General features: G+C 42.1%; 1 long non-coding RNA gene across 1 annotated transcript in view; it reads right to left on the reverse strand.

Moving 5' to 3' along the window:
- Window positions 1–2529: 2529 nt before the first annotated feature.
- The window catches only part of LOC122232758, a 28234-nt gene continuing 13947 nt past the window's right edge, over window positions 2530–16816 (reverse strand). The window contains exon 3 of the long non-coding RNA XR_006210151.1: window positions 2530–3624. This is a non-coding gene — a long non-coding RNA (uncharacterized LOC122232758). The remainder of the gene's footprint in view (window positions 3625–16816) is intronic.

Genomic DNA, 16816 nt, shown 5'->3' on the forward strand with positions numbered 1-16816 from the left:
AAATTAATCTGTGCTGAATTACAGACCTGAACATAAAATCCAGACTATGAGCTAATGGAAGAAAATATAGAACTCCATCTTTATGATCTTGTGGTGGGCAAAGATTTCTCAGATAGAACCCAGAAACCATTAATCATCAAAGAACAAAGGCAATAACTTAGACATTATCAAGAGTAGGAATTTCTGCTCATCAAAAGACATTGCTAAGAAACTGAACACAGGAGCCTGCACGGGCTGGGGGAAATATATGCAGCACAAAAATCTGACAAAGGACTTGAACCCGGGATATATAAAGGACTCAAAGAATTTACAAATGAGCAGTAAAGGGATGAACAACCCAGTTTTAAAATGTGCAAGACTTGGAGCGCCTGGGTGGCTCAGCTGGTTAAGCATCCGACCTCTGCTCAGGTCACAATCTCACAGTTTGGGAGTTTAAGCCCCACATCAGGCTCACTGCTGCTAGCATTGAGCGGGCTTCGGTTCTTCTGCCCCCCTCTCTCTCTCTCTCTCTGCCCCTCCCCTGCTCTTGTTCTCTCTCTCTCTCTCTCTCTCTGCCCCTCCCCTGCTCTTGTTCTCTCTCTCTCTCTCTCTGCCCCTCCCCTGCTCTTGTTCTCTCTCTCTCTCTCTCTCTCTGCCCCTCCCCTGCTCTTGTTCTCTCTCTCTCTCTCTCTCTCTCTTTCTCTTGCTCTCAAAAATAAATAAACATTAAAAAATAAATACCGGCGCCTGGGTGGCTCAGTCAATTAAGCGTCCAACTTCGGCTCAGGTCATGATCTCGCAGTTCGTGGGTTCGAGCCCTGCATTGGGCTCTGCGCTGACAGCTCAGAGCCTGGAGCCTGCTTCGGATTCTGTGTGTGTGTGTGTGTCTCTCTCTCTGCCCCTCACCCACTCGTGCTCTTTCTCTCAAAAATAAACATTAAAAAATTTTTTTGAAAATAAACAAATAAAATGTGCAAGACTTGAATAGACATGTCACAAATGAAGATACGCTAATGACCACGAAGGCAACATTCAACAAGGGCAAGAAGGCACACTTCCTTCTGTCTTTTGAAAGCCTTCCCCATGCGGCTTGCTGGTTGGATTTGCTGGTGGGACACAGAGGTCAGAGGGGTTGGTCTTTGAATCCTCGTTACATCTGGGACAGAAGAAGGGTGAAATCGGTCATTCGTTGGGCACATATTCTTCTGTTCCATGGCTATCTTCAGATGGGCTGAACATCTTTAGATGTGGGTGTCCCCCACACCTGTCCCTGTCCTCCAAATCTGTCAGGGTATACAGAAAGGGAGACAATGCAGTCACTGGCTTCCCTCCTGGTCTGACGCAGGGTCCTCCCTGGTCCCACACCTCAACCACTCCACATGTTTGGTAGCTACCTGATACATATGTGTCCCCAAGTTCCTACAGACCAAAGACAGCTGTCTCCTCAGCAAGGAACGTTTGGGGATTAGCACAGGCTAAGCCCCGCGGGCACTTATCCGAGGGCTAAGAGCTCACCGCCATTTCCATTTCCTTTGCCCTCCCTTCCTCTTCAGCCAAGGAGTCCGAACCTGTGTTAAGTGGACTCTCAGGGAATGTGGTATAAACAGCAATAAACACGATCCCTCCTGGGCCTTCCTCAAGGAGCCTGCTGTCTACCGCGGGACAGAGAGCAAGATGACAACACAACCATTTAGCAAAGGCAGCGTATACGGGGGCGGACGTCACTGGGTGGCCGATACTCTGGCCTGGTCTTCAAGGAGAGACGGACAATGAGAGGGAGAGAGGAAATCCATCTGGCTGGTAGCAGAACTCATGTGCGGGCTGAGATGCAAAGGAGGGGTGAGGGTGGGAGGGAGAGAGAGACAAAGAGAGAGAATGTACAAAGCAGGGTGGGGTGAGAAAGGCACCGAGTGAGTGACAGAGGCATCTGGACAGGCGGGGCGCTAGCAAAACTAATCAAACCCTGGCCTGAGACCCAGGAGAATGACTATGGCACGGTGAGTGCCAGGGCCTTGCCAAAAATGTCTACCTCACCCCGAACACCGGGTCCCTGCAGGTCAAGTGTGAGTGGTAACACAAGATGACTGTTTACAGTTGTTAGGGGTGTGGGTTTTGTTCAGATGATCTTACTCATCTCAATTGCTGGTACACAGGTAGCTTTCATTAAGATATTATAGCTTTATTGATGCTCTTCCCCAACTAATTTTGTTTTTCCTCTTTTAGAGATAGCACCTCCTTCCTTCCTTCCTTCCGTCCTTCCTTCTTCTTCCTTCCTTCCTTCCTTTTCTTCCTTCCTTCCTTCCCTCCTCCCTCCCTCCTTCCCTTTTTTCTTTTCTTTTCTCTCTCTCTCTTTCTTTCTTCCTTCCTTCCTCCCTCCCTCCTTTTTCTTTCTTTCCTTCCTTCCTTCCTTCCTTCCTTCTTCTTCCTTCCTTCCCTCCTCCCTCCCTCCTTCCCTTCTTTTTTCTTTTCTTTTCTCTCTCTCCCTTTCTTTCTTCCTTCCTTCCTCCCTCCCTCCTCTTTCCTTCTCTTTCTTTCTTTCTCTCTCTCTCTCTCTCTCTCTCTCTCTCTCTCTCTTTCTTTCCATATTCCCCTGTTTTTGGAGTGTTTTCATGAAGGTCAGTTCACTGGAGCCTCACAGCATCTCTTTCTTAAAGAGGGAGCCTGCGGTTCCGGGAGGCCGGGTGAGCCGCCCACAGGTCACGCGATTAGGAAAGGCAGAGATTAGGACCCGGACCTTCTGTTCTCTACACTGTCTGAGATTAAGACCTCAATCTGCTCAGGCCTTGGACCTGGGTCATGGTCTTCTGTTTTCCTTTGATGTGAACTTGCTGATAATTTCTCCATGCTGAATTGTGTTCCGCAGCCAACACCGAGGGTGCTAGTGCTCTGTTGTAAAGCCGTAACAGCTCTATTTGATAAGACCGCCCGTAATTTATTGCTGCTTTAACCTCTCGGTTGCTCGGGCAACCGGTATCCTGCATTCAGACTTGGACTATTTTAGTTAAGTCTAAAAATTTATGACCTTACAACTGCTCAGCCCATCGCTTTGCTCATGTCCTGCCCCTATGAGTCACGCTGACCCCCTAAGAATTGCCTAGAACTCTAAATCAACTAAGGGCTGTGGCGTGGGTGCATGTGAAGAGCTGGGACCAAGGCAGCCTGACTCATGCACCTGGAGCGGCCTGCCACCTCCTTGCCGAGCTCGTGGGCCAGGACAGAGGCCCATTCCGCACTGATCTTTCAAGGGCCTGCCCTTTACAGCAGGATCACAGTTTACTGCAGATTAGGCAAACTCATTTCACAATAGCTAGGCTGGCACACGGTTAATTCTGTAACAGAAAAAGGAGGCCAATGCCATGGGTGAAGAAACACGCACGCAAACAAACCCACTGCGTAAAGTCATCCTGGGAGTTGGTTTTGGCTTCGTCCTCTCCCTCACTGCGGGTGGGACACACCATGTCCTTTGGCTTTTTCGTCTTCTTTATTTAACTGTCCCTTCTCTCCCAACACCCCTTGGCTGGACAACTGTGCTAACTTCTGATCTTCCAGCCTCGGCCCCATCCTGGCACACCATTCACAGAACCGACCTTTATTCGCGATCTGCTCTGTCCTCCCCGCCGGGGACATTGCATAGGTCACAGGCCCCTAGAAGAGAGATACAAATGAGCAAATAATGGCAATGCATTTATTAGACCGGAAGCTCCAAGGACAGGGACCATGTGGGTCGTATTTTTTTGTGCCTAGAATTTGTTGAATGCAGAAATGAACAATTTTTGAGAGTTACAAAGTAAACACATGTTCAAAGAGCTATGAAAATCTTCCGAAGACAAGAACTGACTGAGTTGGCAGAGGAAAGGCTGGGCCAAGTAGAGGACAGGGGACACTGCAAGGAAGTGACACTGAGCAGGCTGGTCACAACTTCTGCCTCCTCTAAAGGCCTTCCTGGCCATTCCAGTCCTTGGGGACTCTTCTCTTCAGAACTGGGCACTTTACAATATTTTGGCACTTCATATTCCTAATGGCATTGTTTACTTTTTCACACGACATGTCATGTGTCCCTAATTAGACTACAGTCTCTTTGAGGGACTACAATTTATTTCCTATATGCATCGACCACTATTCCTAACTTCTTAATAGGATGTATTCTACATTGGGAATGACTTTCTGTACAATTTATTGACTCATAAGACAAAAGGAATGCTTCCCTTTAAATATCAGTTTCTCTGGGACCTGTAATTGTCAATTTATAAACCTTTAATTACCTGTTAGAGTCTGGGATGGGATCAGAAAGAAATTTAAAGGGTCAAGTATCATTACCAATTGTGGATCAATTAGAAATGCAAATAAACTATCTTTGGGTAAGTCAAAGGAACACCATTACTTGATTTACTCAACACTTTGATTTCAAAAATACGCTGCCCCCATTAAAAAACAAATAATTTTAGATAGGTTTTAATATGCATGAATACATTATTTGTCAGTTTTTTAGCAGGCAATATATCACTGAGATCTCATGAATATAAATATAGCAACTGACCCCAGGTAGCTGGCATAGAAACCACTTTTGAGAATTTAACTCTCAGAGGACTCTGTTCTTAGCATTTGTGGGTGCCCACATTTTTTTTTAACAGTTCCAAAATAATTTACTTTTGTTTTATTCTCAATGTAATTATTAAAAGACTCGGGTGATTTCAATATGTGGTATTTAAAATCCAACTTAAAGGGAATTAAAAAATTAGAACTCATAAGATTTAAATCTTAAAACTTAGTTATCATGTGTCTGTTTATAAAAGAAGAGATCCCCCCCCCCCTTTCTTTAGTCATCTCAACTTAAGTAGACTATTGCACAAATGCAACAGTGGCATCCTGTGGCTTGGCCTGTGAATGACAAGTGCGTATCACAGTTGTGGCCTTGGCGGGGGAGGGGGGGGATGGTTTGTATTTGTGGCTACACAGAAGTACAGAATCAGTACAAAGAACATGACAATGCCAGCAGAAAAAACAACCATTCGTTATTTTTAAAGACCTAAAATCATTATAAATGAATCTTCATGGTCTTTTATCTTTATTTCATGAGGATGAAGTATATATATAATTTAAAACTGAACTGAAAATAAAGCTACAGAAATTTGCTTATTGGGTTTTTTTAAAGCTTATTTTGGAGGAGAGATTTCTCTCTGTAATTTATATATAGGGAGTATGCCATTATTTCTCTCATGATGCTATCACAACATCCTATAATGGACAGATGAAATGGTGAGTTTGTCTTTCTCAGATTTTAGAAAAGGAAAAGAAAAGAGGGAGCACACGTGACAAATTATAATTCCTACGTTAAGTGTGGGAAATGGAGTAGAAGAATCCAGACCAACCATTAACAACTGCCAACTTTTACCCCCCAGAAACAAAATGCAAGTAAATCTTTGGTGTTCTTTGATTGACACACTCAGTGGCTTTTCTCTCTAACCCCAAATGACATCACTGTCATAGCTTACTGTAGAAGCTTCTAGCTTCTCACCTTTTTTGTTTTTTTTTTGCATTTTTAACGTCTTCATCAATAATATATAATGTTGCTTTTATTTAAGATTTTATGTAAATAGGATTATGGTGTTCATATTCTACAAGTTTTTGCTCTCAAGATGTAATCGAACTCTCATAAATGCTCTCGAGTGAAAAAATTTATAGAATATGAATACCATAATGCTATGTATGTAATTTTTTAAATAAGAAAAAATATGTAATTAAGGCATTTGGGTTTACACTTTGGAAAATTACCTGTTCTCATTTTTCTCCCACTTCCCTATTGGGGTGTTTCCATTCTCTTATTTATTTAGGTGTTTTCTCCATTAGATATAAATTCTATGGTAAAATAAACATATTTATTGATTCTTTTGTTATGGATCCTGCAAATGTCTTCTCCAAGTTTTTTTTTTTTTTTTTTTTTTTTTTTTTTTAAGTATTATTATATCTAATTTTGATTATGGTATATTTCGTTCTAAAGATGTTTTCAGGTCCAAGGGGGGGGCTCTATGTCAGTTCTTGCTCTTAGCTGCAAGCAATAGAATCCGGTCCGACTGGTTTAAGCAGAAAAGAAATTTACGAGACAGTAAGAAGCTCACACAACGTTTGGGGGTGATGGGAAAAGATCCCTCAGCCTCAATGAAAGAACACCCCCAGAACAAACTAGCTCTTTCAGGAATCCGCCACCTTTCCAGCACCGCCTCTGCCCCTCCACGCCTCCAGGCAGCCAGCCGGCTTCCTCACTTCCGCCCGAGGCCTCCGGTGGCGTCTGATTGGCCGGCCTGAGTCACATGCTCCACTCTGGCCGGGAAGCAGTCTGGGGAAATACTGCTTACCTTGAGAAAGGAGGTCTGCGGGTGTAGGAACTAGCGTAGGGTGCCCCGGATAGCCAGAAGGTCCGGGCGGATTCACGGCTAGCATTTTCACTCTAGGTTGTAAAGATGTTCTCCTGCACGTTCCAGTAGTTTCTGTGTTGCAGGTTTTCGTGTAGAGATCTTTAATTCCACCCCACCCCTCAATCTGTTTTTGCATAATTGGCATAGGAATCTAAAGAAGCGCCGATGCTTCCATTCTTTTCTCACTCATCCGTACTTTAACCTCTATCCTGTTCCACTTTCCTGCATGCACACGGATTTGCGGTGGGCTCTCTATTCTGTCCTCCTGCCCAGACCACTGTATTTTAACTTCTGCAACTTGAATGCCTTGATATCTGCAGGGCGACTCCTCGGCTCTCATTGTTCTTTTTCAAAACGATTTTTTTTTTCATAATTTCAATTTTCATATGAATTTTATAATCGATTTCGAAACTCAAATTCTGCAGGGTTTTGTTTGGAATGTAGTTAAATTTAGGGGTAATTAGGCATAACTGACATTTTAGTGCTTTTTACCCATTACTCAGATCTTCTTTTATATCCTTAATAAAATTTTGTAATTTTTCCCCCTTCTTCGACATTTTACATGATGTGTATTCCTTAGGTACTTTTTTTAAATTTTTATTTATTTGAGAGAGAGGGAGAGAGCGAGAGAGAGAGAGAGAGAGAGCAGGGGAGGGGCAGAAAGGGAAGGAGACATAGAATTCCAAGCAGCTCCAGGCTCTGAGCTGTCAGCACAGAGCCCTACTCAGGGCTGCAACCCACTAACTGGGAGATCATGACCAGAGAGATCATGACCTGAGCCAAAGTCAGATGCTTCACCAACCAAGCCACCCAAGCGCCTCTGTATTCCTTAGGTTCTTTACAGTTTTTGCCGCTATTGTGAATTGACAGATTTCTTTCAATTTTATTTTTTTTTTAATTTGTTGCTGAAATATAAGCAAAGAAACACTGAATTTTATATTGCTCTTGTAACCAGCAACCTTACTGAATTCTTTTCATCGCTTCCAATAGTTTATCTGTTGATGTCTATGCATTTTCTACGCCTAAAAGTAGCTTTTCATTTCCTTTCCACACTGCACACATTCTTTTCCTCCCTCTCTCCCTTCCATCCTTCCTTCCTTCTTAATGCATTAGTTAGTCTTCCTGTATAATGTTGAGTTGTGACAGCGATAATTGCCCTTCTTGCCTTGTTCTTGCTTTTAATGGGAAGATTCCAGAAGTATGTGATGTAACTGCTCTAGGTTTTTGGTAAAAACCCTTTATCAGAGTAAGGAAGTTCCCTTCTATTTCTAGTTTTTCCTAAGAGTTTTTCTTTTAGATAAGAGTGTGTATTAAATTTATAGAACCAGATATGTTATATTATTTATTTTTAATCCGAAACACATGGTGAACTTTCACTGATGGATTTTTCTGATGTTCTCACAATCCTGGGATAAACCAAAACTAGTAATGATCATGTAAAAAATACACTGGTTGGATTTAATTTGCTAATATTTATTTAAGTCTTTTAGTCTACATTTATAAGTGATATTACTCTACATTTTTTTCCCCCTGTACAGGCATACCTCAGAGCTACTGCGGATGTGGTCCCAGACCACCACAATAAAGCATGTATCACAATAAAGTGAGTCAAGTGAATTTTTTAGTTTCCCAGCACATGTAAGTTATGTTTACACTATACTGTAGCCTGTTAAGTGTGAAATAGCATGTCTAAAAAAAAAAATTCATACCTTTATTAAAAAATACTTTATCGCTAAAATATGCTAACCACCACCTGAGCCTTCAGCGAGTTATAATCACTGATCACAGATCATTATTGTAACAAATACAATAAGGAGAATGTTTGAAATACCAAGAAAATTGCCAAAATGCGACACAGAGACAGGAAGTGAGCAAATGCTGTTGAAAAAAATATCGCCAATAGACTTGCTCAACCCAGGCTTGCCATAAACCTTCAATCTGTAAAACAAAACAAAAACAAACAAACAAAACAAATGCAATATCTATGAAGTGCAATAAAACGAGGTATGCCTGCACTTGTACTATCCTGGTTTCATTTTGGTGTCAAACCCATACTAGCTTTATAAATTAAGTAGCCTGCTATCCTTTTCTATTTTCTGTAATAGCTTCTGTAAGATAGAGATTACCTTCTCCTTGAAGGTGTGGTAAAATTCACTAATAAAGTCGTCTAAGACTAGTTAGTGTCTTTTCTGGGAGGTGGTTGGGAGGTATGAACATTTGACTGTCAAATCACTTTTTTGTAATGCTAAACTAGTTTCATTCGGTTTTCCTATTTCTTCAGTTTCAGAAAGATACTTTTTCTAGAAAATCAGCAATTTCATCTGTATTTCCAAATTTATTGACATAAAATTGTACAACAGATTCCCTTATGATTTTTTTTTCATTTCTGTTGCATCTGGGATATGTTTTTTTTTTCCTATTCCTAATGTAATCCATTCATTCTGATTGCTGCATAATGTTCTATTGTATAGACATCCACAATTTATTTATTCAAGTATCAGTTGATGGATATTTGGGTTGTTTCCATTCTTCACCATTATGAATAATGCTACTATGAATGTAAGCGGACAAGTTTTTGTAGACATGTTTTCATTTTGGGTGGCATATACCGAGGGGTGTAACTTCCATTTAAACTTGAAAATCAAGGAAAGTGTTACATACTAGCAGCATGCAGGGAAATACTGGTAAAGATGTCAGTCCGCTTTTCTGCCACTGATCATAAGAATAAAGTTGGTTGAGGGGCACCTGGGTGGCTCAGTAAGTTAAGCATCCGACTCTTGGTTTCCACTCAGGTCATGATCTCACAGTCGTGGGATTAAACCCCACGTTGGGTTCTGTGCTGGCAGCTCAGAGTCTGCTTGGGATTCTCTTTCTCCCTCACTCCCTGCCCCTCGCCCCTCTCAAAATAAACAAATAAACTTTAAAAAGAAAAAAGAATAAGGTTGGTTGAGTAACCAACTTCTGCTCCACACTTCCCCTGCCTTCTGCCAGCATTTCAGTCAGTTGAGATTCTTGTCTTGCCCAGGTGACCATGACCTACAGTCTTGAGGAATGTGAATCCTTGGTGATTCCGCCTGGAGTTGATGTAGTCCTTTGTTAACCTCGACCACAGGGCAGGCAGTACGAACAGACACCCTAAGGAGTATGCCCCCAGCTTCCATGAACACTGTTCTTTGTGCAGTAGCTCTCCTTAGCTGCCCTGGATAGGCAGCACCAGCCCTCCAGTGATCACCACGACCTCTCTTTTTCTCTCATGCTTTCATGGCTTCAGGACATTGAAATGCCAGGTAGCAGTCTTAGCTCCAATTCAGGGGAACTGGTGACGGATCCCCTGGTGGAAGATCAAGAGACTCTCCAGCTGTGTGGATTGTGACCTGTGTGTGCTATGGTGCTGGGGTAAAAACCAGACACGCGGAGCACAGCCGCAGCTCTTTCTAGCATCCGCTGGTCTTCTAACAGTTTCATTCCTATTTTTCTGAGATATATACCCAAAAGGATCGGAAACAGATGTCACATACACACACGTGTATACACATGTTTGCAGCAGCCAAAAGGTGGGAACAACCCCAAGGTCCACCAGTGGGCGAAAGGATAAACAAATGTGGTACGTGCCTAGAGTGGCATACCGGTCAGCCTACGGAAAGGAAGGAAGCATCGATACGCGTTACAGTGTGGATGAACCTCAAAACTGCAATGCTAAGTGAAAGCAGCCACCACACAAATCATCACTTATTAGATGATTTCATTGATGGGACATACCCAGAAGAGGTTAAGTCCACAGAAGCAGGCAGCAGAGGGTGGTTGCCAGGGGCTGGGGAGAGGAAGGATTGAGGAACAACCACTTACTGGGAAAGAGGTTTCTTTGGGGGGTAACGAAAATGTTTTGCAGACGGAGATGGTGGCTGCACAACATTGTGAATATACTAAATGCCACTGAACTATTCGTTTTAAAAAGGTTAATTTTATGTTGTGTGAATTTCACGTCAGTAAAAACAAACAAACAAACAAAGCCCTCTATGGTCGTATAATCATTGCTCACTTAGATTATTCCCAAGCTATATTTCCTCTCACGGATGATCATTTCTTTGCCACCCCCAGCCCCCCAACTCTATCTTTTATGGATACTCCTTTGAATAAATGTAGGTTTGGAGCTGCTAAGAATTTCAGGATAAATGTTTCAGATCAGATACAAAGATATTTGGAAACAGAAACAAAAGGAAACAGATTGAGTTAGCATTCCTCTTTGATGTTACCTATGTCATAGATACACCTTTGAGACAGCTGTGTTTTTGTCGATTTTACAGAAAATAAGTTTGGTTCGTCATAAAATCATTATTTCTCATATGCTTGGAGCCCTAAGAGACACGTGTCACTATGCAGAATCCCTTGATGTAATAATTGATTTAAAGGAAAAATAACAACCTAAATTTTAGATCGTTACACTTGGTCCATTTGGAGAGATTCAGCTCTGTTGGTGGGAGCCACGCCCCCCTCCCCAGGAAAGCTAGGCGCCCTCTTCATAGCAAGCCCCCCTTAAGGATCATAACACAGACCAATGAGATAGAGGCAAACCCAGATATACCTCAATTTGTCACAAGCCTTGTTCTGCTTCTCCATGTTTGGGGTCTGACACATGGTTTGGCCCAACACATTCTTCCCAATATTTACATCCCAAGGGGAGTTTTAAGGGACACTTAATCCTCATGTTTCTGCTTCATTTTCCCTTAACTCATCAAAACAAGGTTATGAAAGATTGCTTTGATCTCTAACAGGACTTGTTCATGAGAGACATGGGGCCATTACTTTCCAAACAGAAAGGTGCACTCTGCCAAGAGTTCGGGGAGTTAACAGCATGACGTTTGAGCTTCATTCGGGGCACCTGACCTATGAGAGCCAACTGGGTCCTACACTTGGCTCAGGGAGGCCTCCCGCCCTCCAGCCTAAGAAAGCCCATTAATTAACTGTCAGACCAGCTGTGTAACAAGTGAACTTTGAGTGGCTGTGCCGTTTTCTTGGTTCCAGGCCAGAAACAATAGGTATAAAACTTACACCATTAGTGAGACATTTCACAGAGAAATGGGTATTTGCATAATGGAAGGCTGCCTTCCAAATAAAATGTGCATTGCAGGACGTGTATTTTTTAAAAATTAAAATGTAAATAAATCTGCTCACAGCAGCCTTTTTTGGGTTTTTACAAATACCATCTATTCTTGATGAATTACTATGAGGCTCAAATCAGATTCACTGTCCTATTGCTCTAGGAGTTCAATGCCCAAAGTATAAGGATGGGAAGGAAGAATATTATAAAAATGTGACAAAAATTCCTGCTTAAATAAACTTGAGCCTAGGGGTGCCTGGGTGGCTCAGGCGGTTAGGTGTCTGGCTCTTGATATCAGCTCCAGTAGTAATCTCATGTTCATGGGATTGAACCCTGTGTTGGGCTCTGTGCTGGCAGCATGGAACCTCCTTGGGATTCTCTCTCTTCCTCTCTCTCTCTCTCTCTCTCTCTCTGCCCTCCCCCCCCCCAATAAATAAATAAATAAATAAACATTAAAAAAAAAACTTGAACCTATCTTCTAAGTGAGATAATATTATAAAAGGCACTACTAGACTGGGGCATAATTAAAGTTCTTTAATTTGTCAGGAACAGAAACCAAGTCATGCCAGTATGAACAAAAGGGAAACCTGTTGTAAAGATATGGGGGTGTCTTGCAGCAATGAAGAATGAGCTACACCTGATCCTTAGGAAGAACAAGAGTCAGCACGAGGGCAGGTCAGGGCCCCAGGGGCTACGGTTCCTAGCTTTTCTCATTTTCAGATTGAACACAGAATTAAAAACAGAAACCATGTAGAGGATTAGACACGAGACAACATTCTGTGAAATGTCAAAAGGACAGGCTAGGATAAATAAACATTAAAAAAAAAAAAAAAAAGAAAAGGACAGGCTAGGTAACCCCCGCTATCGTTCCCCCAAGTGAGGTAGTTAAAATATTTAATGCCCAGAAAAACTCTCAGTATCCAAGCCGAAAGTGGCCTCTGATGTCACCACCTCTTTAACTTCAACACTTGGGCATTTAGCATCTGTTTGAAAATTTCCCATGATGGGGCATTTACTCATTTACTACTTACGAGGACAACCTATTCCATCATTGGACCATATTAAACACAAAAGGTGTTATACTGAAGTGAAATTTGACCACTAGCCTTTGGTTCACTATCTAGACTTTGAGCACACAGAACAATTCTTAAACAACGTACACATGATAATCCTTTATATGTGAAGACAAATCCATATTCTTGTCCTCCTAGGGTTTTCTCCTATTCTAACTAAGCATGTTTAATGGCTTCAAACAGTTTTCATATAATGGATTTTTTTCATCTTGCCCAATCTCTTCTACACTTAATTTAGCCTCAAAAAAAAAAAAAAAGTCTTTAGTCTCAAGTGGCCCTCTTAAAATGTAGTATCTAGGATGGAATGTATACTCCGACATGGTCTGGAGAGTAAACTTCCAGACCAAAATTCTATTAATTCTAAAATTAATAGAAGTAAGCTTCTATCAATGTGGCTTTGGATTGCATTCGCATGATCTTGACTCAGATTGTGCTTGTGGGTCATGCATATACCGTTGCTAAATCAGCTCCCCCTCGTTATACTTTTGTGCAATTAATTCTTTAAACATAAGTGTAGATGGTCCAGGATTCAAGTAAAAAAGGAACACTGAGGAATCACCGTTCAGATTATTTTTAACTTTGACCTTGCCTTCCCTTATATTAACTGTCTTCCCAGCACCAACTGATAGGCATAGATTTTACCTCTTATTCCAAGTCATGGATTAAAAAAAAAAAAATGTTGAACTGACTTGAACCAGGGACAAGTACAGAGCCTTTTGATCTGGACTAGAAATGTCTCCACCAATTAACACTGAACAGTATTCTTTGAGTACTGGCCAAACACAGGGTTTTTCTGTCTGATGAAGGAACCGTTTCTCTAAATACTAAGATCTACTTTGGGGCCCCTGGGTGGCTCAGTCAGTTAAGCGTCTGACTTCGGCTCAGGTCATGGTCTCACGGTTGGTGGGTTTGAGCCCCACATGGGGCTCTGTGCTGACAGCTCAGAGCCTGGAGCCTGCTTTGCATTCTGTGTCTCCCTCTCTTTCTCTCTTCCTCTCCCTCTGCCCCTCCCCCACTCATGCTCTGTCTCTCTCTCTCTCTCTCTCTCTCTCTCTCAACAATAAAAATTAAAAAGTGTTTAAGATCTACTTTAAAAAAACCCAAATTCTCAGAGTATTATTGTGCCCAGTGAATTGTTAAGAATGTGGAATACTCTGTTATGTGTGTTATTGTATAAGGATATCATCTTGTGGAATCCCATAAAACACTCTTCGGGAAACACTGTTGACCTAATTCTATTATCCCGCACTGTGCAAGTTGCCAACCAGTTCCACTGAGATTTAAATGAGCAGCTTAATCAAGTGCTCTGCTATAATCAATGTATACTCTGGTCTACAGCAAGCTTTGGTTCTTCCAATCTATTAGCTCTATCAAAGGAGGCAATAAGGAGAGAGAGTTAAGAACTGAGCCAAAGGGTTGAAGAATACTAAAGGTATATGTTGGCTGGGAGATTTCACACACATGAGATCCTGGGTCTTAAAGTGGTCAAAACATTACGTTAAAGAATGAGAAACAAAGGCTGAATCAAAGGTTGAACCAATTTGCCAACTTAGATCCAGAAAAAGAACCCAAGCATAGAGGTCAGGACAGTGTGGTAAAGTCATGAGCAGGTGGCATGTCGCAGACTATGAGTCTGGAGTTCTCTCCTGTCCAACAAGAGAGTGGACACAGAATTGAATACAAAAGAGGCTAATGTCCAGGAGGGGACAAGAGGCCCAAACGGGTTTCATCTCCATATTTACTGAGCTCACAAGATATTACCCACATGGTGAACGTGAAGAAAACAAGATCTTACACATGTGAATGTGGGGAAAACAATGAGATAGTAATCATTAACTTGTGTGTGCAAGAAGCAAAGGATCTGGGGGGCAAGTGGAGTTTGTGATAGTATATTGGTCAGATGGAAAGTAATTTGTAACTCGTGATCCCATTACAGCATCTCACTACCTAACTTCAGATGCATTTCCCCCATGGTGGCAGTTTTCCGCCCTAAGCGTGTTTCTAACCCATTTATGTAAGTAGAACTTATTTCCCCACAGGGGCAGCTGGATTTTAAGCCAAAGTCCTGTGGCATCTGGCTCTACCCTTGAGGGCCAAGATCCTACCTGAGTGGACACTGAACCTGTGCCTGATAGAGAGTTAAGAAGCTTCTTTCTCTCTGCCACCTGCTACTATTATGCTGTCTGCCCCGGCAGGGTCTAGCTGTCCTCTTCTAAGTTAAGGATGACAACATAAACTCCTTTCATTGTGTGTACCTTTATTCTTTTGGGGCTTTAGTCTTCCTGACATTCTTCCTCTTCCTCCCTTCCTTTTCTAGTCATTTTTCATTCTTTCTCCCATTTTGCATCTTTACTACATTTCTATATTTAGTCTTTTACAAGTTCTATACACTCATTAGCACTACATTTGTTCTTGGACCATTTCTACTTAAGCAGCAATATCCTATAGCTGGATTTCTTTGTATAGTGAATGTATTCCTGAAAAAAAAACAAAAACAAAAAGGAATTTCAGAAAGCTAAATGATATTTTTAACACTCTGGGGAGTTTGAAATTTACAGATACTTCCCATGGATACCTTTTCTATAAAACTGCAGAATGCTTTTGTAAGCCAGATGACCTCTAATTTGCCAATTTTGTTAAGTTTGTAAATTTAGTTTTCTTAAGTCATGGTTAATCTAAATCAACAAACACTGCATTTTAAAGTTTATCAAGTAGCAGAGTATCTGGTCAGTTGACCAGAATTAATTGATGTGATTTCATGGCTGTGTTCAGTATGATTTAAGTTCCACACTTAGTAAATTAAATGAGATCATTTTATAACTACTCACAGTATTGACTCAGTATGTGATACGCCTGATGGATAATGAATCTATGTTAGCCCAAATGGTACCTTCTCCTGCCCTTCACATTGCTTCTTCATTCAGCAAACTTCATTGATTGTCTAGAATATTCAGGAAACTTGGGAACACAAATGCCTCTGGTTTAATTCACATCGGACAATGTGAATTAGAGTAATTCACTGCCAGGCATCCAATCTTAAATATCTGCAAATATGTTAATTACTAATTAGATGGGGGTTGACACAATCCAAGAAGAAAAAGAAAGCAGACCTATAAGCAGTCTAGAATCAAGCTGGAAAAAAGTACACATAGGAACTTCACAGATGTTGGCCCTTCCACATGGCAGGGCCAAGAATCAGTGGTGAGTCCACAGGAAAGTGACAAACTTAATTCCAATTCTGGCCATGTCTCAGTAGCCAGGAGAAGAAATAACAACCTATTACAACCTGCTCCCTATGTGCCAGCCACGATTTTAAGCACTTTGCATGTATTGTTTCATTCAGTCCTTACAACACCCTCGGAGGTAGATTCTACCATAGTTTCTGTCTTATAAATGAGACACCGGAGGTACAGAGAGGTCAAGTATCTTGCCCAAAGTTGTAGAGCATGCAAACGGCAGGGCTGGGGGCCATCCAGGCAGTTGGACCCTGGAGCTCATGCCTTGGTCGTTACGGGGCTCAAGTGAGGTAGGTGTTGGAAGTGCCTTGGCTCTGTGAGGGTACATACACGAGCGAGGATATTATTATCGTGCCGTGTGTAGCCTACAGAGGGCTCTCACCCACACACATGCTCTTGATTTACCCAGTCATAACTTAATCATATGACTTACACCATCCTCTACAGTTGGAACAAGGATACAGCAACCTAGTTCTGGTGTAGTACACAACAGGGAGATTTAAAAAATCCAAATAATATGTGGAGAAATTAGATTTTTCCCTGGGACATGAGGTGATACAACACCTCGGGTCGGAGAGACTTTAAAGGTTCCCCATCCAGAATTCTCCCCCCACTCAACTATCTCCCACACCCCCATAAATCTGAGTGCCCTGGCTGTCTGGATAATGAATTCGAGATGGATACTGATGGATTCGTGCACACGAGACAAGACCTGTAAAATGATTCATTCACCCAGACAACCCTTCACAGCTGATGATAGCAAAGCTTGGGGCATCTTTCCCAAGCACAGATCTAAGCACGGGTCTCTACTGCTGAAAACTCATTAATGGCTCTCCTTTACCACTGGCTAAATTCTTCATGCTGGGCTCAAGGCCCTCAGAGAATTGGCCCCTTCCCACGGCTACCCCGGCAAGGCCTGCATCCTGAGCATTCTAGCGGGCTCCGGGTACCCCTTGCCTCGCCCTCCTTAGCTGCCCCGGCTCCTCCTTGCCAGGCCCAGCTCAGATCTGCCACCCA

Source organism: Panthera tigris, chromosome D3 (assembly GCF_018350195.1).
Source record: "Panthera tigris isolate Pti1 chromosome D3, P.tigris_Pti1_mat1.1, whole genome shotgun sequence".
Classification (NCBI taxonomy): domain Eukaryota; kingdom Metazoa; phylum Chordata; class Mammalia; order Carnivora; family Felidae; genus Panthera; species Panthera tigris.